Source organism: Hyperoodon ampullatus, assembly GCF_949752795.1.
Source record: "Hyperoodon ampullatus genome assembly, chromosome: X".
NCBI lineage: Eukaryota > Metazoa > Chordata > Mammalia > Artiodactyla > Ziphiidae > Hyperoodon > Hyperoodon ampullatus.
Window position 1 is genome coordinate 60280293 of NC_136913.1, and position 22908 is coordinate 60303200.

The 22908-nt window shown below is 38.9% G+C and overlaps 1 pseudogene across 1 annotated transcript; it reads right to left on the bottom strand.

The window, feature by feature from the left end:
* Nucleotides 1-886: 886 nt before the first annotated feature.
* Nucleotides 887-1164, bottom strand: LOC307069154 (large ribosomal subunit protein eL43-like; annotated as a pseudogene). Its single transcript has one exon. The product of its transcript is annotated as a large ribosomal subunit protein eL43-like (transcript).
* Nucleotides 1165-22908: the final 21744 nt, after the last annotated feature.

The following is a 22908-nucleotide window of genomic DNA, read 5'->3' on the forward strand; positions in this document are numbered from 1 at the left end:
ACCCAATATCTTTGTCCACATATCAATCTCCTATGAGGTCTCTGGCTGGCCCTACTTGAGACCTGTACCCAGCCCAGGCTTATGCACTACCATGAGTGGTCAAGTCTCGGTCCTGTGCCCACCTCTGCACTCAGGGGTGGAGTGGAAGTCTTCTGCACAGTCCCAAGGGGACTGTATGTGCCAGAAAGGGGCGGGTCTCCACAGGTCAGAGCAGGCAGATGTCTGTTAGAGAATGAACCTCTTTTCTCTTTCTACCTCCTCACTACTCCTCTCTAGGAAGAAAACTGACTAACCTGACTAATGATTTTGAGAGAAGGTACTGGGTATGCATGGCTCCGCTCTTCCTGAGTTCCCACTTTTGAAGCCATCCTGCCTATAGAGAGGGTGCATTCTGATTTGCTCTCTGTGAGGGTGGCCTAGGTTGCCCGACCAGGTGAGTTAAGTCTCTCTAATTCAGTGCAGAGAATTAAAGAAAATTAAAAGGCCCACTTGACTGCAGCTCTAAAGTCATGTCCACTCAACAGTTTCATCAGTAAGAATGCTGAGATTTTAATCTCCATTTACTGGTCTCCTATGCCTTATTTCTCAGTTGGTTAGAAATTATGAAGGGGGAAAAGGAAGCATTATGTATTGACTCCTTTAAAACCTTAACATCCTCTACTCAGGTAGTGTTAATCTCTTGTTCTTCTGGTTTTGTTTGTTTGTTTTTGTTTTTTCCAACAAAAATTAGAAGGATTTTAATATCCAAGTCTTCTTTTAGAAAGTAAAATTAATGCAATGCAAATAAGAACATTTAACTAATAAAATTAACAACAAACCAAAGTAATTTTGTTACATAAATTAACCCATTTATTATAGGCTAGCAACATTTCAAAAGGTGGTGCTTCTACTGGTCCTTCAATTCCTTCAGACTTCTGATGGCAGACTTTATTGTGACAGCAGAAGTGGTGGTGTGGTCCAAGCACCACTAGCTACCGTTTTCATGCAGGAACCACAGTGCCAAATGCCCATAGCTCATCTCTTCATCTTGGTTTTGCCACCAAAGGAGAAAGTGTACTTTGCGTGCTGGCCGATTTCAATTTTCTTCACCATTTTCCTGAGGGAAGCACCATAACGGGTCCCGTATTTACCCACGATTCCAACCTTCTTGGTGCATTTAGCCATGTCGCCAAAACCTAGGTCTGAGAGAGCTTGTTCTTCTGTTTATATATCTAACATAGTACTTCTTCTATAAAAGAATAATCGTATTCAGGGACTTCCCTGGCAGTCCAGTGGTTAAGACTCCATGCTTCCCATGTAGGAGGTTCAAGTGTTCGATCTCTGGTTGGGAAACTAAGCTCCCACATGCCACATGGCTAAGAAAAAGAATAATCATGTTCATATTTTTCATATCCCCCACTAGGCAGGCCTTCTCAGGTATAAAGGTCATTTTATTCTTCTTCTAACCCCAGCACCTGGTATCTTGCTAAGTTGCTGGTCTTTATGAGGAAAGAAAAAGGATAGTTCCTTTTGAATTACCTTTGAAATAAAAGCTTCTCAAAAACAGTTTTCGAAGTTTAATTACATTCCATCCACTAGTTGCTCATCTATATGCTTACTTATTAGCCTTTTAATAAACTCTTAATATTAGGAATGCTAACTCTAATGAAAACCATGTTGCCCCGCATCTAGATTATGTCTCCTTAATTACAGGTTCTGCAAGTTTGCTTCATGGAGGGGAGCCCGTATGATTCAATGACCTTTGAACTAGATAAGAGAAAATGCACCCAAAGATGGATGCTAGAGTTGGATGAACCAGCTCCTGATGAATGGGCAAAAGTATGCAGTTTCAGAGCTGAGAGCAGCGTGGGAAGAGAGAGCCCAAAAAGAAAGCAATAAGAAGGCACAGATATACTAAAGGGTAAAAATGGAGGTGATTATAAAGGTATCTGGAAACAGTTGCTTGGAATCTGTGTGCTCATATGTTGAGACATAATATCATAGTTGGGTGAACCTGGGAGACCACAGCAATACAAGGTTCCTGCTTTGACATCTCTTAAGTGTGGTCCCATAGAAAGAGAAAAATAGTAGTCTAAAGTACATGATATGGATACTTTGATTTAAACATCTTCTCGGGATGGGAATTCATAGTTAGATGTCAAAGAAAGGGCCAGATGAAAGGTTCTACAGGGGTTTCGTTGTAGGGTAGTGGATAGAGGTGTTATTGCAGTCCAGAAATGAATCCCCTGGTTTTCAGATTAAAAAAACAAGTTTAAAAAAATTCTTTAATTGAGGTACAATTGACATAACATTATATTAGTTTCAGGTGTACAATACAACATTTGTATGTATTGCAAAATGATCACCACAATAAATCCAAGTTAACATCCGTCACCACACACAGTAACAAAATTTTTTTTCTTGTGATGAGAACCGTCAAGATCCACTCTCCTACTTTCAAATATGCAGTACAGTATTATTAACTATAGTCACCATGCTGTACATTACATTCCCATGACTTAGTCATTTTATAACTGGAAGTTTTACCTTTTGATCCCCTTCACGCATAAAAACAAGTCTTTTTTTTTTTTTTTTTTTTTTTTTTTTGCAGTATGCGGGCCTCTCACTGTTGTGGCCTCTCCCATTGCGGAGCACAGGCTCCGGACGCGAAGGCTCAGCGGCCATGGCTCACGGGCCCAGCCGCTCCGCGGCATGTGGGATCTTCCCGGACGAGGGCATGAACCCGTGTCCCCTGCATCGGCAGGCGGATTCTCAACCACTGCGCCACCAGGGAAGCCCAGAACAAGTCATTTTTAATTATTTTACTCAAAAGAGAACCAGTCAATAGGGTCAACCTCACTAGAGCTTGACTTATAACAGAATGCCACTTATAATTTAACAATTGATATAAATTATTCTGCCACATTTATCTCCCCTTGTCTTCTGTTCTTGAAGGTAAATTGATTTAGTCATAGAATTAAGGGAAAAAGGAATGAATTTTTAATGTAACTTTCATTGCATTTTTCCATTATAGAATACGTGCTCATTGTAGAAAATTTAGAAAATACAGAAATGCATAAAGAAGAAAAATTTTTAAATTATTCGTAACTCCTAAACCCTAAGAAAACCATTATTAATATTTTTGAGTGTTTCCTTCCAGTCTTTTTCAGCATACGTTTATATGATTAGAATCACACTAAATATTATATCCTGCACTTTTATTCATATTGTAAAACTTTCTCCCATTGTATGGACTGAACTGTGTTCCTCCAAAATTCACATGTTAAAGCCTTAACTCCCAGGACCTCAGAATGTTACTCTATTTGGAGGTAGGGCCTTTCAAGAGGTGATGAAGTTAAAATGAGGCCATCAGGGTGGGCCCTAATCCAATCTGACTAGTATTCTTATAAGAGGAAATTTGGACACACCAGGGATGGGTACACACTGAAAAATAAAGTCGTGTGAGAACACAGCAAGAATATGGTCATCTGCAAGCCAAGGAGAGAGGCCTCAGAAGAAACCAGACTTGCCAACACCTTGATTTTGGACTTCTAGCCTCTAGAACTATGAGAAAATAAAAATCTATTGTTTAAGCTGCCCAGTCTGTGGTATTTTGTTATGGCAGCTCTAGTAAACTATTACCCTTAGCATTGAACATTCTTCAAAATCTACTGTAATATCCTTTTGAAGTATTCTAAAATAACTATTATGGTAAATTGATGTTGTTCTCAAATTTTCACTATTATAAAGAATGCTTCAATAAATAGGAAATTGGATATTCTTAGATATATTTTTCATCAAATAAGAATAGTTGGATTAACTCCTGTACTGTACTCTGGAGAAAATTATGTCTGCTCTCAAGGTCAAGCCTGGTGATATACTCACAAATTCTTACTTTTGGTTCCATTATTTCTATTCTTCTCATAGAATACCAACTTTCTGGCAACCTCAAACAGATTATATTGATAATACAATTAAATGAATTCATTTTCTTTACATCGGTTACATTCCAGACGTGAGGGTTAGGCCCTGATACCCTCTGTTAGATCTGAGAATTACTCTGAGCTCTTCCTTAGGTTAGGGAAGATATTCAGGTTTCCTTGATAAAAATTTAGGGAATGTCCTTGCCACGTAAGTAATACACTACACTCAGAGGGTGTCAGTTCTTGATTCCACTCCCAACTCTTGGGGGTTCACTATCACAAAGTAGGAAATAAGCACTGGTGTAGATATCAGAAAGAGGAGGAGCTGGCAATAATTCCCTACCCTGTGAAGTGTATTTAGCCTATTCTACCTGTGACCCAGGTACTCAGGCTCCATTAGTTTCTGCCATGAGGGGGTCTTTGTGATATTGTGATTTGGTCTTTGCCTCCTTTCCGGAACAGAGATCCTAAAATCCTTGGAATTCCCTAAAAGAGGAGCGCAATCAAGGTGTCTTTTGTTATGTTAATGAGTGACTTTTGGACCTAGCTTAAGAATGGGGGCTGGTTGCCAGGAGAAACAACTTTCAGTCCCACCCTCTGACCTTGGGGGAGGGGAAGGTTCTGGAGGGTGAATCAATCACCAGTGGCCAATGATTTAATCAACCATGTCTATGTAATGAAGCTGCCATAAAAACCCCCAAAAAAGGGAATTCCCTGGCAGTCCAGTGGTTAGGACTTGGCGCTTTCACTGCCGAGGGCCTGGGTTCAATCCCTGGTTGGGGAACTAAGATTTCGCAAGCTGTGTGGTGCGGCAAGAAAAAAAAAAAAAAAAAAAAAGCCCCAACAGACGGAGGTTTGAAGAGCTTCTGGGCTTCTGGGGTCTGGGTGCTCTCAGAGAGGGCATGGAATCTCTGTGCCCTTTCTTCATACCCTATGTATTTCTTCCATCTGTCTGTTCCTGAGTTATACCTTTTTATAATAGACTGGTAATCTAGTAAGTAAAATATTTCTCTGAGCTCTGTGAACTACTCTAGCAAGTAATTCAAACCAAGGAATGGGTTTTGGAACCTCCATTCTATATCTGGCAGTTCAGAAGCACAGGTGACAACCTGGACTTGGAATTGATGTCTGAAGTTGGAGGCAGGGCAGTCTTGTAGGACTGAGCCTGTGGGATCTGATGTTATCTCCGGGTACATAGTGTCAGAACTGTGTTGAATTTAGGACACCCAGCTAGTGTCTGAGAATTGCTTGGTGGTGTGGGAAAAACAACACGTGTGCGTGTTGTAACTGGGTGCAGAATTATAGTCTTGAACTAAATGTACCTGTCAAGCACAGCTAGGTCAGGAAAGAGGCCACCATAAGCTGCAATGGACATAGGGAGGCCTATGATCATAACTCTATCCCTAAGTGACAAAATAGGGGCAGAATTCACCTTAGAGGGGGCTTGAAATTTTCATGGATACCTCAAATCATATCTTCCTTCAGCCTCTTCGGTTTAAGTCCTATGAAGCATTTCCTGTTATTCATCACCTCTTCTTTCATTTTATTCATACAACAAAAAGAATTATTGAGCTTCTATTACATGTCAGGCACTGCACTAAGACATGAAAAGTCAAGGTCCCTGTCTTTGAGGAGTTCATAGTCTAGTGGGGAAAGATGAGCGTGTAAGCAGATAATTACAACACACTGTAATAATGCTATTACACAGTAAGTCCCCTACATACAAACGAGTTCCGTTCCGAGAGTGCATTCGTAAGTCCAATTTGTTCGTAAGTCCAACAAAGTTAGCCTAGGTACCCAACTAACACAACCGGCAACATAGTACTACACTGTAATAGGTTTATAATACTTTTCACACAAATAATACATAAAAAACAAACAAACACAAAAATAAAGAAAACATTTTTAATCTTACAGTACAGTACCTTGAAAAGTACAGCAGTTCGGTACAACAGCTGGCATACAGGGGCTGGCATCGAGTGAACAGGCAAGAAGAGTTACTGACTGGAGGAGGGAGAGGAGGTGGGAGATGGTAGAGCTGAAGGATCGTCAGCAACAGGAGACAGAGGGCAAGCTGCAATTTCACTCACGCCTGACATTGATGGCATGCACGTTCACATCTTTGAAAGTTCACAACTTGAAGGTTCGTATGCAAGGGACTTACTGTATCTCAAAAGAAAGAACAATCCACAGTGTATTAGGGGAAAAGGACAGAGAAAAGCCATCCAGGAAGAACTCACAGAAGAGGAGATAAAACCTATCAAATAGTCTACATGCTAGAACACTGATTCCAAACCAAGAAGATGGGATTTAACGGTAATAAATACTTAAATGTCATATATTCAATTTTAAAACTTGACTTTGAAGGAATAAGATGGAGTAAACTGACTTAAAATAATATGAAGAAAACCTGGAAGCTCTAAATGGGTCAACAATTTAAGTAAATCAGTTTTCTATTGCTGTGTAGCAAATGACCACAAATTTAGCAACTTAAAACAATCCCATTTATTACTGCATAGTTTCTGTGGGTCAGAAGTCCCAGCACAGATTGGCTAGGTCTTTGCTTAGGATCCCAGTAGTCTGAAATCAAGGTATAGGCCAGGACTGGCGCCTCATCTGGAACTTGGGATGCTCTTCCAAACTCACATAGTTGGCAGAATTCAGTTTCTTATGGTTGTGGGACTGAGACTCTCAGCTCCTAGAGGCCACCAGCAGTTCCCTGCTACATGGCCCTCTCCATAGGCAGTTTATTTCGTAGCAGTTTGCTTCTTCAAAGCTAGCAGGTGAGTTTCTCTCATTCTAGTTTGCTGAGATAGAGTCTTATATAACCTAATGTAATCATGAGAGTGACATACCATCACCTTTGCCATATTCTATGGATTAAAAGCAAGTCACAGGTTCTACCTGCACCCAGGGGAGGGGATTATACAGGGTGTGACAAATTGGGGGTCATTTTAGGGTATGTCCACCCCAGTAAGGCAGGTACTAAATATTGTAAGAGAAGCACAGTATCCATCTTGTTCATTCAAACCACATTTACAGACAACCCACAACGGGCAAGGAGCTATGTTAGGCACTGGAGATGCAGACATGAAGAAAAATCGTCCCTATTCTGTAGAACAAATAGGTAGCTATCTAGAAACAAATAAGTTGGATTCATAGATATATCTTGTACCAAAATACAATAAAATAAATTCCATATGGATAAAAAAACTTAAATATAAAATGAAACCATAACTAACCATAACAGTACTAGGAAAAATCCTACACCTCTTTTTTTTTTTAATCTCAGAGCAGAGAGGGGAGGTGCAGCAGGACAAAACTACTGCAGTCCTTAAGGCCCTTGCCCAGCTAGCCTGTAGGGCAGAGGTTCCACACACACTGGCAAGCCAAGAAGACCAGAGGCTACCAGACCTTTTCAGTGCCCAGCTCATAAAACAGGGGTGTCATTCCAAGAGGCCACTGTCCCTGACCTGATCTCCAGAGTAGAGGCTCAGAGACTTAGCACAGGAGGAGAGGCAGTTCTCAAGAACTATAAAAAATCCATTTTGTTGTGCAGTGGAGGCTAACACAACATTGTAAAGCAACCATACTCCAATAAAAATTAATTAAAAAAAATAAAGGTGGTTGAAGCACACACACACACAAAAATCCACAGGTAACATCATACTTAATGGTGAAAAACTGAATGCTTTCCCCCTATAATCAGGAACAAGACAAAGATGTCTACTCTCACTACTTATATTCAACATTGGAAGTTTGAGCTAGAGCAATTAGGCAAGGAAAAGAAACAAGATGCATCCAGATTGGGAAGGAAGAAGTAAACAGTCGCTATTTGCAGATGACATGATGTTGCATACAGAAAATCCCAAGAAATCCACTAAAAACCAACAGAACTAATAAGTGAGTTCAGCTGGGTTTCAGGGTACAAAATCAATATATAAAAGTTAATTGTATTTCTATACAGGAGCAATAAACAAACCAAAAATGAAATTTAAAAAAACTCCATTTATCTATAACAGCATCAAAAAGAATAAAATACTTATAATACATTTATCAAAAGAAGTACAAAACTTACATTCTGAAAACTACAAAATATTGTTGACAGAAATCAAAGAAGATGTTAAAAAATGGAAAGCCATCCCATGCTAATGGACCAGAAGGCTTGACATTAAGATGGCAATACTCTCCAAATTTATCTATGGATATAAGGCAATACTCATCAAAATTCCAATGGGCTTCTTTGCAAAAACTGACAAGCTGGGGCTTCCCTGGTGGCGCAGTGGTTGAGAGTCTGCCTGCCGATGCAGGGGACACGGGTTCGTGCCCTGGTCCGGGAAGATCCCACATGCCGCGGAGCGGCTGGTCCTGTGAGCCATGGCCGCTGGGCCTGCGCGTCCGGAGCCTGTGCTCCACAACGGGAGAGACCACAACGGTGAGAGGCCCGCGTACCGCAAAACAAACAAACAAACAAACAAAAAACTGACAAGCTGATTTTAAAACTCATATGGAAACTCGAGAGACCCAGAATAGTAAAAATCATCTTTAAAAAGAAGCACAAAGTTAGACGACTCACACTTTCCAATTTCAAAACTTACTACAAATCTACAGTAATCAAGAGACTGTGATACTGGCATAAGGACAGATATATAACTCAATGGAATAGAATTGAGAGTCCAGAAATAAACCTTCACATTTATGGTTAACTGATTTTTGACAAGGGTGCCAAGATAATTCAATGGGAGACAGAATAATCTTTTCAACAAATTATGTTGGGACAACTAGATAGTCACTTGCAAAAGACTGACTTTGGACGCCTATCTCACACCATATACAAAAATTACCTCGAAATGGATCAAAGACCTAAATATAAAAGCCAAAACTATAAAACTCTCATAAGAAAACATAGGTGTAAATCTTCATGACCTTGGAGTCAGCAATGGATTTTAGATATGACACCAAAAGCACAAGCAACAGAATTAATAGATAAATTGGATTTCATCAAAGTTAAAAACTTTTGTTCTTCAAATGACACCTTCAAGAAAGTGAAATGACAACCCATAAAATAGGGGGAAATATTTGCAAATCATTTATCTGATAAAAGATTTGTGTCTAGAATATATAACGAAGTCTTACAATTCAATAATAAAAAGATAACCACTTCACATCCACTAAGACGACTATTAAAAAAAAAAACAACAGAAAATAACAAATGTTGTTGTGCCTTGCTGGTGGGAATGTAAAGTGGTACAGTTGCTGTGGAAAACAGTATGGTGATTCCTAAAAAAGTTAAACATAGAATTACTATATGATCCAGCAATTCCAATTCTGAGTATATACCCAAAAGAACTGAAAGCAGGGACTTGAGCAGGTATTTGTACACCTGTGTTCATAGCAGTATTATTTACAATAGCCAAAAAGGTGGAACAACTCAAGTGTCCATTGACAGATGAATGGATAAACAAAATGTGGTATATACATACAATGGAATATTATTCCACCTTAAAAAGGAAGGAAATATTGACATGTGCTACAACATAGATAAACCTTAAAGACATCATGCTAGAGGAAATAAGCCAGTCACAAAAGGACATATATTATATGATTCCATTTATATGAGGTTCCTAGAGTAGTCAAATGAATAGAGACATAGAGTATAATGGTAGTTTCTAGGGGATGGGGAGAGGTGGGAATGGAGAGTTATTATTTAATAGGTACAGAGTTTTAGCTGGGGAAGATGAGAAAGTTCTGGCAATGGGTGGTGGTGGTGGTTGTACAACACTGTGAACATACTTTATGCCACAGAACTGTACACTTTAAAATGGTTAAAATGGTAAATTTTATGATATGTATATTTTACAACAATAAAAAAAATAAGATAAATAACTCAGTTTTAAAATGGGCAAAGGATCTGAATAGACATTTCTCCAATGAAGATATGCAAATGGCCAAAAAGAACATGACAAGATGCTCAACATCACTAGCCATCAGGAAAATGCAAATCAAAACCACAATAAGGGGCTTCCCTGGTGGTGCAGTGTGGTTAGGAATCTGCCTGCCAATGCAGGGGACACGGGTTCGAGCCCTGGTCCAGGAAGATCCCACATGCCGCGGAGCAACTAAGCCCAGGTGCCACAACTACTGAGCCTGCACTCTGGAGCCGGCGAGCCACAACTACTGAGCCCACGTGCCACAACTACTGAAGCCCACGTGCCTAGAGCCTGTGCTCTGCAACAAGAGAAACCACCGCAATGAGAAGCCTGCGCACCTCAACAAAGAGCAGCCCCCGCTCGCCGCAACTAGAGAAAGCCCGCCCACAGCAACAAAGACCCAATGCAGCCAAAACTAAATAAATAAATTAAAAAAAAAAAAGAATCCGCCTGCCAATGCAGGGGACACGGGTTTGAGCCCTGGCCCGGGCAGATCCCACATGCCGCAGAGCAACAAAGCCCGTGCGCCACAACTACTGAAGCCTGCGCGCCGTGCTCTGCAATAAGAGAAGCCACTGCAATGAGAAGCCCGCGCACTGCAATGAAGACCCAACGTAGCCAAAAATAAAAATAAGTAAATAAAATAAATTTATTAAAAACACACACACACACAATAAGGGGACTTCCCTGGCGGTCCGGTGGTTAAGACTCCACACTTCCACTGCAGGGGCCGTGGGTTCGATCCCTGAAAAAAAAAACAAACCACAAGATACCACTTCACACCCATTAGGATGATCAAAAAGACAGATAATAACAAGTATTGGTGAAGATGTAGATTAATTGGAAGCCTCATACATTGCTGGTGGGAATGTAAAATGGTGCAGTCTCTGTGGAAAACAGTCTTGGCAATTTCTCCAAAGGTTAAACATAGAATTACTATATGACCCAGCAAATGTACACCTAGATATATACCCAAGAGAAATGAAAACATATGTCCACAAAAAAACTTGTACACAAATATTGATAGCAGCATTATTTATAATAGCCAAAAAATAGAAACAAATGTCTATCAATTGATGAATGGAAAAATAAAATGTGGTATGTCCATATAGTCAAATATTATTTCTCATTATAAAGAAATGAAGTACTAAAAAAAATACTAAAAGAAAGAAAAACAAATGAAGCACTGCCACATGCTATAACATTAACCTTGAAAACTGTATGCTAAGAGGAAGAAGACAGTCACAAAAGAGCATACACTGTATGATTCCATTTATATGAAATATCTAGAATAGGCACATTTATAGATATGGAAAATAGATTAGTGGCTGCCAGGGGCTGGAAGGGTTGAGAGGAATGAGGAATGACTGCTAAACTCTGTGAATATACTAAAACCCATTTAAATAGGTGAATTGTATGGTACATGAATTATAGCTCAATAAAGCTTTTTAAAAAATATACAGGTGAATTTTTTTTTAATGAGGGAGATCTTTAGTTTTGTGGATGTATACAAACATATATATCTATCTAATAGATAGAATAGATGTAGATACATACACAGATCTCCAATATATATGGTTAAGTGAATAAAGATGTAAGACAGCATATAAGATTACATCATTTCTCTAAAAAAGAAGAAAAATCATATATATTATATATATATATAATATATATATACACAGTTGTTGTTATATACATAGTTTATTGCTTTTCTCAACTGGGGTTCAGAGATTAAAGCCCTATAGAACATTATTTGTGTGAATATTTTCTTAATTTCCCCAAGAACTGTACATAACTAATGCCATTCTAGATGCATGGGTGATAAGTTTATTCATTACATACAATGGATGCCTTAGGGCAGGGGTCCCCAATCCCTGGTCCATGGACCGGTATCAGTCCTTGGCCTGTTAGGAACCAGGCTGCACAGGAGGAAATGAGCGGCAGGTGAGCGAGCGAAGCTTCATCTGTATTTACAGCTGCTCCCCATTGCTCGCATTACCGCCTGAGCTCCAACTCCTGTCAGCATAATGGTGAGTTGTATAATTATTTCATTATATATTACAATGTAATAATAATAGAAATAAAGTGCACAATAAATGTAATGCACTTGAATCATCCCGAAACCATCCCCACCCCTGGTCTGTAGAAAAATTGTCTTGCATGAAACCGGTCCATGGTGACAAAAAGTTTGGGGACCACTGCCTTAGGGCATTAGGGCTGGGCTGCAAAGGGTGTGTATACAGAAGCTGAAAACCCTGGTTCCCACTGGGATGGGAATGGGAGGGAAATTTTTGCTGGTATGACCTTTTATAACTTTTGAATCTTGAACCAAAAAAGAAATATTAATAGGGACTTCCCTGGTGGTCCATTGGTTGGGACTTCGTCTTCCAGTGTGGCAGGGGGCGGGGTGTGGGGGCGGGGTGCAGGTTCAACCTCTGGTCAGGGAGCTGGGATCCCACCTGCCTTGTGGCTAGAAAACCGAAAGGTTAAAAAAAGTGGAGGCAATATTGTAACAAGATCAGTAGAGACTTTAAAAACGGTCAACATCAAAAAAATCTTAAAAAAAAGAAATATTAATAAAAATTTTAAGTTAAGTTTATGAAAAAAGGAAGAAAATAAAGTTAACTAAAGCTGGATATAGAATTAATGAAGTATACATTTTTCTCACAATACAGTAGATCCTAAAGCATGTTTACTAGCTGAGGGCAAAAATCTGTGATGAAGATAAAAAAAATTTAAGAGATAAGAAAGAGAAGGAATAATATTGGCCAAGTTAGGACCCTGTAGAGATGGGAGGATATAGGATGCCAAGCACAGGCAGAAGATTATTGGCTTTTCACAAAGGGAGGTAAACAGAAAAGGCTGAGCACAAATTTTGTAACTATATTTTGAAGTAGAAGAGCTGGTATCTGGCTTCAATTTTCTTTATTAAGGGGAGGCAAGAATATCTTCAAAATGGGAGGGAATGGAGACGGAGCAGGCAACCTGAGAAGAGAGGTGAGGGAAGGCTTGAAACAGCATCTATGGGGAATGGGAGCAAAAGCTAGCCAGTAATAGTAAAAGGATTGCTAGGTCACTGTGGTTCCTTTGGGGGCTTTGTGCATTTCACTTGGGGCTCCACATCTGAGGAGGGCTCTGCCAGCTACATGTAAGTGCAACCAAGATGGGAAGTTTTCTGGAAACCTTGTCACATGAGGACTGGCTAAAGAAGCTAGAACTACTGAACTTAAAAAAAATGAATCTAAAATGGGCAGATGGGAAAGGAGCCACGAACAACAGTCAAATATGTGATGGTTTGCCACATAAGAAAAGGTCAGAATTAGGAAACCTTCTAGCTCTAAGATTCTGTGATTTGCTCCATACTACTGTTATCTTCCCAAACAGACTATAAGCATTCACTGGTTGGTGAATGAATCTGCATAAGGACTGAAAGCAGACCACCACTGGAGTGATGGGGGTTAGAATGTAGTAGATTAAAGGGTGAATGAAAGGGGAGGAAAGGAAGACAATAAATACAGACTGCCCTTTTTAAAAGCAGAGCTATAAAGGAAAAGAGAAAAATAAATTGAACTAAAGAGAAATGAAGAATTCAGGAAGGGCACAGTGATAATATCTAATAGCATTTCATCGATTCAAAAATGTACATTTCTTCATGTTTTTAACATTTCTGAAATTGGCATGCAGTTTATAAGTAATGGAATGTCACGATTGCTGTTGGCCAGGCAGCAGTTGTGATATAATTGTCATTGCCTGACACCTTCTGGTAAGATCGAGAAAGTACCAGCATCAAAACTTGCAGAATGTGGGAACGGATGTATATGTATGACTGATTCACTTTGTTATAAAGCAGAAACTAATAAAAAAAAAAAGAAAAGAAAAAAAAAACTTGCAGAATGGTTGTCAGCAACGTGGAAGAAAACCCCGGACAAAAGTAGAATACTTCTTTCGCCCCACCAGAAATACTGCATTGCCAATGTCCTTAATGACAAACAATAGTATTGTGAGGAAAATCCAGAACATATTGACTGAGCCAAAAAGTAATTCAGAAGACTCAGATTCCAAATGTGAACATGTTTTAGAAATACCTTAACCAATTTTCATTTCAGGGTTCTTTGTAACATATGTACAAGAGTTATAGATGATAAAAATCCATTTCTAAACAAGTCTTAAAGAACGCTCTCAATAATTATAAAGTATAAATTATAAAAGCTAAAATAGTATTGTGTTATAATTTATTTGGCCATATTTTTTTCTTTCTTTTTTGTTTATTTAATTTTTTATTGAAGTATAGCTGATTTACAATGTTGTGTTACTTTCTGGTGTAGCGCAAGGTGGAATTTTTTTCTTTCTTAGTGGTGCATAAAACAAGGGTATGTCTTATAGTCAAGGTTGTTTCAGATTAGATGAAATATAAGTTCTACATCTTGAATTAGAGTACCATACTAGTAGGTGTAAAACAAAAAAGCTCAATTATTGGGCATTAAAAAATGTATTCAGGCTTCCCTGGTGGTGCAGTGGTTGAGAGTCTGCCTGCCGATGCAGGGGACACGGGTTCGTGCCCTGGTCCGGGAAGATCCCACATGCTGCGGAGCGGCTGGGCCCGTGAGCTATGGCTGCTGGGCCTGTGTGTCCAGAGCCTGTGCTCCGCAACAGGCGAGGCCACAACAGTGAGAGGCCCGCGTACCGCAAAAAAAAAAAAAAAAAAGTATTCATTCATTTATTCAAGAAATATTTACTTAGAGTGTACTACGTGCCAGGCACTGGACGCTGGATATACAGTGGTGAATAAGGTAGACATTGTCTTCACTCTCATTGAGCTTAAGTGCTAGATAAGACAGCAGTTCCCAAACTGGTCCCTCAAAATTAGTTTCTTAAGATACTCCAAGAAAAAAAGTAGTTCTGTGATCAGATTAGTTTGGGAAATGTTGCACACTAAATTCACTTTTTCACAATGTACATTACCACACTAAAGGCTTTTTAAGCTTTTGTTTCACTCTGCACATCCCAAACTTATTAATTATGTAAATCCAGAGTCAGAATTGTGATGCATAATATAAAAAGAACTCGTACAAATCAACTCAAAAAAGACAAACAATATGGGCGAAGGACATCAACAGGCAATTCACAGAAGAAATTGGTTAATGACCAATACATCTTAAAAAATGCTCAACCTCACTCATATTTAAGAAATACAAATTAAAACAATGAGAGAGCAGACTTCTGCCCATTTGAGTGGCAAAAATGGAAAATGATAAATGACAAATAGTGTTGTGAAGATGTGGGGGGAAGATACTCTCATTCACTGATAGTTGGAGTGTGATGTGGGTCTATGTTTTAAGAGTACAATTTGGCGATATCTACCAAATTTACGTTATGAATTTATCCTACAGAAATACTTACACGGGTGCCCAAAGATGTATGTACAAAGGATGTCTACTGCAGCACTGTCTGAATAGTGAAAAACTGGAAAGAACCCAAATGCCCATCAATTGGACCTTTAATAAACAATATTACATCTACACAAAGGTCTACCATGAAGCCATTATAAAGATAAGAGAGTTCTAATTGAAGATATCTGAGTAAAGATGTGTGCTTATCTCTTCCCTTTTGACATCCATTAAAATGATAATAAAGGAATAAGGCCTTAACAGTGAAAAAAATGGGCTTAACAAATTTCTGGAAGATTGGAAATGTGTCAACTGATGAAACAGAATGGAACAAGCCAATGTACCTGGCAGAATCCCAGAAAGGCTCCTATTTCAGAGCTGGCAAGTATTCAAGGTCAAACTAAGAAGGGAGTCTGAAAACTATGGGGTGAATTGAAAGCCTGTCTATGAAACAAATGTCCGCATTGGTTCCCCATGATCTCCCCACCCATCATCCCCACATTCAGCATATTTCACCCAATCTTTACCTCCCAGCAAAAAAAGAAAAAAAAGGAAGAAAAAGAAAGAAAGAATGAACAAAAGAAAGCAAGGAAAGAGAGAAAGGAAGAAAGAAAAGAGAGAAACAAAAAGAAAAAATAAAAGAAGACGAGGACTCAGTAGAAATAGAATAAACACCTGGAGAAAACTAAAGGGTAGTATAGGTTTTTGTGCTCCAGTGCAAATGAAAACGCTTCTTAATCTGGCATTTGGGGTCCCCCCGCCTAAAGGCAACTTCCAAACACAAGTCTAAAGAGAAGGCTGCTAGTCACAAGCCCTGACCAGTTACAAAGATGTCTAGTCCAATCCCTTATTTAGAGGAGAGAACTAGTGAGAAAATGGATCTACATACATAAAGTAGAAAAACCTATATCAACTGTCTATTCTTTCATTTATAAATATGAAGAGACAATCAAAGACCATCAGACATATGAAGAAAAACAGCATTATGAAAAGAAAGGCCAAGAGAAGCAAGCAGAATTAACCCCGGAGGAAACAGATAATTCAGAGAAGAGATTTTAAGGGCCTACTAAGACCAAAGGGGAAAAAAGACCCATACTTAGACACTATATCATTTTATACCATCAGAAATAGAGAAAATTATAAATGCTTCCAGAAAGAAAAAGCAGGTTTCCTGTAAAGAAACAAAGATCAGGTTTCTCATTAGCAACACTGGATGTTAGAATAACTCTCTAAAATTCTGAGGGAAAATTATTCTGAACCTAGAATTTAAAACCTAGCCAAATCACCAATCAAGTGTGAGTACAAAAAGATATTTTCAGAAATGTAAAGACTCAAAAGAATAACTCCTGCACAGCCTTTCTTATTTTGTTACTCTAAGATGTACTTCAACAAAACCAGGGTAAATCCCAGAAAGAAAAAGACATGGGAAACAAGAAATAGGAGACTTAACTCATGAATCCAGTGACAAAAACCCTCTAGGATGACAACTGGGAAGTAGGCCTAGAAAGCAATCAGTCCAATTTAGAATGAGAAACCAGAGTGCTACAGAAAGAATGTCTTCAAGAAGAATGAAATTGATTCCAAGTGATGGATAAATTAAGAAGCTAGAAAATATTAATGATGAGAAAAAGTGATCTCTTTCCTCAAAAAGAAAATATAAAAGGCAATTAGAAAGTCCAGGAAAAACAAACAAAACTGTACAGGAGAATAATAACAGAAATATGAAGCATTCCTGGTTATATGGTGGACTAGGTATCTGAACAAAACCTCCCACAGAAAACCCCTTAAGAGACTGGATAAAACATAAAGCACCTTATTAAAAGCATCAAAGAACTGGTAAGATAAAAAGGAATTAATAAGATAAAAGGGAACCCATATAGACATGCGATGCACTGAAGCTGCTTTGCCCTGGGAGCATTTGCAAGACCTGGTGACCTTCAGGTAAAACATTTGTGGACTCCTAGGTCCCTCCAAGGTGGGGAGTCTAAAAAAGGTCTTCTTCTTGTACCCCTGGGTTTTAGCTGGATCCTGAAAGGGCCACAGCCTTAAATAAGGGCAAACTAGAAAGTAACCTCACCAAACCCCACTTCCCCAGCTCTGGGTGACTGAAAAGAAAAGACTGCCTTGGCTCTGAATATAATAGAGGGGAGAATCATGTCCTTGAGAAATTGAACAATAAGCTGGTCCTTGCTCAAGTTTATAGCTCAAATACACACTATCTGGTGGTCAAAAAACCCCACAAAACCTTCATTTAGTTTACATAGTCCCAGACCATTTCTCATAAGTGCCTAGCAGAAGCAAACACAGAAACTTTCTGAAAGAATGTTCTTTTACCCTACTCCTCAAAAAACTCCCACAAATAATTTCCTGAGGAAAATGAGAAGCTCACTCTCAGAAATGAGTAAAACACACCTCTCTCACAAGAAAGCCTATTTTTTTAATATTGAAAATACCAATTTTGACAAGAATGTGGAGGGATAATTACTGATAATTACTAATGGCAGTGTAAATTGGTATAATCACTTTGGAAAACTATTTGGTAGTATCTAATAAAGCTAAACATGCATTTACTTTACAACTCAGCAATTCTACTTCTTAGGTAAACATTCAACAGAAATAAATGTATATATCCATCAGAAGACATGTATAAGAATACTCATAGCAGCTTTATTCATAAAAGTCAAACATTACCAATCCACCAACAGGAGAATAAATGAATAAACAGTGGCATATCCATACAAAGGAATATACTTAGCATTAAAAAGGAACAAACTATTGATACAGGCAACAACATGAACGAATCTCAAAAACATTATACTGAGCAAAAGGATCCAGACACAAAAAAGTATACATACTGTTGATTCCACTTATATGCCATTCTGGAAAAGGCAAATCTATAGTAACAGGAAGCAAATAAATGGTTGTCTGGTGCCATGAGTGAGAAGGATTGACTGGGAAGGAGCACAAGGGAACTTTCTGGGATGATAAAAATGTTCTCTCTTGACAGTGGTGGTAGTTACACAGGTGTATTTATTTGCCAAAACTCATCAAACTATATGTGTAAAATAGGTACACTGTATTATATTTTACTTTATGTAAATAATATTTCAGAAAGTTGATTAAAAACTTTAAAAACTTGTAAAAATGAGCGATATAATAATTGCAATTAAAACTTAATGGAGGGACTTCTCTGGTGGCACAGTGGTTAAGAATCCACCTGCCAATGCAGGGGACACGGGTTCGAGCCAAGGTCTGGGAAGATCCCACATGCTGCAGAGCAGCTAAGCCCATGCGCCACAACTACCAAGCCTGCGCTCTAGAGTCCGCGAGCCACAACTACTGAGCCCACGTGTCACAACTACTGCAGCCCACATGCCTAGAGCCTGTGCTCCACAACAAAGAGAAGCCACCACAATGAGAAGCCCGCACACTGCAACAAAGAGTAGCCCCTGCTCGCTCCACAACTAGAGAAAGCCCGCGCACAGCAACGAAGACCCAAAGCAGCCAAAAATAAATGAATTAAAAAAAAAAAACAAGGGACAGGGTGATTCTTGGAAGGTGGTAAGGTGGCATAGTTTTTCAATTGCCCCAAGTTCCTCTATAAAAAGAAAAAATAGGACAGCAAAACCCAAAACATATAGACAATATCTGCAACAAAACTAGGTAACAAGATACCCCCATGAACCTCAAAATATGAGGAAAGGGGACAAATTACCAGCACCTATAAGACACATGTGGGTTTCAGCAAAAGGAAGCAGAGGGAAGCAATGGGGCATCTAAAAGACCAGAGAATCCCTAAATAGCCAAAGTTACTCAGTGGAAAGCTCAGAGGGACAGTTTAAGGACAGCAGCTAAAACTGGGAGAGATTTTGCATATGCTCATAGCAGAGCAGTGGTAAGACCTAAAGAGGCTGGAACAATCTGGGCCTGGAGTAGTGTGAGCCCCATGAACTCTCAAAACTAACAAGCTAAAGCTCCATCCTAGGACAAAGCCCACACTGAGGAGAAACTTCTGGGAGTAGAATCCAAACTAGGCAGTGCAGCAACAGAAGGTCCAGATGAAAATAGGAGAGGGGAGCAGCACCATGATATCATTTGTTTTAATATTACACAAAAGCAACAGAAGAGGGAGCTCAAAAGCCATGAATTTAAAAATCTACTCTAAATCCAACGTTTTTGTAAAATTAAAAAAAAATCTTTTCATGTAAAAATGAGCAACAGAAAAGGATCAAGGTTATATTTATTATAATGGAAAAAATAAGGCTAATAACATCCCTTGACAATAAAAGCATGGCAGATAAATGACAAAATATGAAAACTATAACCTACTATTTTAAAACAAGTAAAAAGACATTAAGAAAATGATACGAGATGTGAAAGAACAACATAATGCAGAATTAGAAAAACTCAAAAGTTAGGTAATAGAAATAAGGAAAGAATTGGAAATAAAAGAAAAAATCAGAAATGAATTCTAAACTAGAAGGAGCATGAGAGTGAATAAACTCAACACACAGTGCCTTAAGAGAAAAAGAAAATGAAAAGAGGAAAAAAATTTAAACTAAAAAGAAAAGAGAGATAGAAAGAATTTGAGGAAAAGTGACAAATTCAGAAGATAGTTAAAGAAAATCCAACATACATAAAGAAAACCAAAGCAAGGGAAAAAGAATGAATAATAAAGACCATAGGAAAGTTTTCTTGAAATAACTTTTGACACACTTGAAACAACATTTAAGAAGGTAATTTGTGGGGCTTCCCTGGTGGCGCAGTGGTTGAGAGTCCGCCTGCCAATGCAGGGGACACAGGTTCGTGCCCCAGTCCGGGAAGATGCCACATGCCACGGAGCGGCTAGGTCCGTGAGCCATGGCCGCTGAGCCTGCGCGTGCGGAGCCTGTGCTCCACAACGGGAGAGGCCACAACAGTGAGAGGCCCGTGTACCACAAAAAAAAAAGAAGGGAATTTGTGTAACTGAGAAAATTAACCCAAAATGATCATATCGTAGTATAATTACTGGACTTTAAGGAAAAAAATCTTATGTATCCAAGTAAAGAGAACAAGGGAAAGAAAATCAGCCAGTCATCAGATGTATTGACAGCAATGGTTTATGCCAGAAGAAAATTAATTTACATATTCAAGATATACATGAAAGAAAATGTGAGGTAAAGAGTTTATATCCAGCCAAATTGACTGGTGTGGGCTGACTTGTGTCCCCTCTCAGTGTTCTTATGTTGAAGCCCAGTATCTCAGAATGTGAACTATATTTGGAGGCAGGGCTTTTCAAGGTGATTAAGTTAAAATGGGGCAATCAGAGTGGGCCGTAATTCAATCCCACTGTCCTCATAAGAGGAAATTTGGACACAAAGAGAGATACCAGTAACGTACATGCACATAGAAAAGATTATGCAAGGACACATTGAGAAGTTGACCATCTGCAAGCCAAGGAGAAAGGCCTGAGATGGAATCAAACTTGCCAACACCTAGGTTTTGGACTTCTAGCCTTCAGAACAGTGAGAAAATAAATTTCTGTTGTTTAATTCACCCAGTCTGTGATATTTTGTTACGGCAGCCCTAGCTAACAAATACACTGACTTTCTAGATTAGAGCCTACGAACTATTATCAACATGTAATCACTCAGGAAAGATTGGTCTTATGAACCCTATCTGAGGAATCTACTAGAGAATGAACTTCAGAAAACCAAAATAACTAGAAAGACATTGACATAAGGACTGGTAGTGAGCATTAAATAAATATAATAAACACACACACACACACTAAGATTCAATGAACGCTCTAAGTAAGAGCATAGCATATAATTGCTACAGAAGGGGAGAAAATGGAGAGATGATATGCAAAAGAAATGTTTAATTGTTTTTGTAATCATATTGGTGGTGGTAGTATTAATACTGTTATTCTGAGACAGTTGTGTATGTCAGTGGGACAAAGCAAATGAGTAATTATGTGATATTCTATTATTCCCTATATCTTTGGGAACCGAGATTCTCAAGTTTGAAAGAAAGGAGATTCAAATATAACACAGGAGTTAACTAAAATCCCGTAGGCCTGACTTTGAATTAAAGTATCTGTGTGAACTCATGAGGCATTTTTTCTTAAAAGGCTTAGAAATAGTGACCAGCCCTGCACCTATGAGCACCGCTAGTATCTAGACTGTGGCCTTGAAATACCATTTCCCACTAAAAAGAAACCAGGGCTTTTTGGAGAAGTGGCTGATTCCAGGTTTGGGGCAGGAAATGTGCAAGGTGAGTCCGAGATATCAAATATATTCAAATCCATGAGTTCATAATGATTTAATTATTGTTAAAAAATAAATAAAATCATACATATCAGCACTATGCAAAGGGCCCCTATAAATGTACAGCAAATAGTTAACAGAGCTTATCTCTTGGGACTAGGATTATAGAGAATTTTTCTTTCAAAGTCACAACTTTCTAGGTTGTTTGCTTAAAAGTTAATGAGCACACATTACTTCTGTGATTAGCGAAAGCAGTGATTAAAGAAAAACATTTTAAAGACTGTGATAATCACATAGTTCTCAGGAATCAGTTTATAAAACGAAGCATCCTCATTGACGTAATCAAAATTGAGCAATGACTAACACTTGGCTTTGGTAAATGGTATGAATAAAGTTTCCTAATCTCACTTTTAGAATGTTGTTGTATTATTGTTCAAAATTCATAGTTTTGAATAGCTAGCAGACTATTGTTATCAATAAAAATTCATATACCCTCACAAATGGATTTCTGATCAGGTGGTTCAGTAGTTAAAAAAAAAAAAGTAGAACCCTGCTTTAAGTTTTAGCCGTTTCTTCCCTTCTGCTTTGGTGGGATGTGAGGATCAAAGGGAAAAGCTTCACAGAAACATTCTTATCTTTCACCATTTAACCTATGTGCCATGGATCTCAAAAGTGGTCTCTAGACCAGCATGCATAAATTCTCAGGCCCCATCCAGGCCTACAGATTCAAAATCTCTGGGAAGTGAGGCCCAGCAAGCTGTGTTTTTTTAAATTTTTATTTATTTATTTTTGGCTGTGTTGGGTCTTCGTTGCTTCACACAGGCTTTCTCTAGTTGCGGTGAGCGGGGGTTACTCTTTGTTGCGTGCGCGGGCTTCTCATTGCAGTGGCTTCTCTTGTTGCCGAGCACGGGTTCTAGGCTCACGGGCTTCAGTAGCTGTGGCACGCAGATTCAGCAGTTGTGGCACGCAGATTCAGCAGTTGTGGCTCACGGGCTGTAGAGCACAGGCTTGGTAGTTGTGGCGCACGGGCTTAGTTGCTCTGCGGCATGTGGGATCTTCCCAGACCAGGGCTCAAACCCGTGTCCCCTGCATTGGCAGGTGGATTCCTAACCACTGCTCCACCAGGGAAGCCCAAGCTGTGTTTTAATAAGCCTTCTAGGCAAGGTTACCAGATAAAATACAAAATGGCCCAGTTAATTTTGAATTTCAGATAAACAACAAATATTTTTTTCCTATAAATATTTGCAATATTTGGTACATAATTATATTCAAATTAAAATTTAATGGGCGTCTTGTTTGTTTGGTTGGTTTTTATTATTTTTTCAAAATCTGGCAACTTGACTTCCAAGTAATTCTGACCCATGCTAAAGTTTGAAAACCACAGGGGTAAAGGTAAGAGCACGGGCCTTGGATTCGGATAGATCTGACTCCACCATTTTGT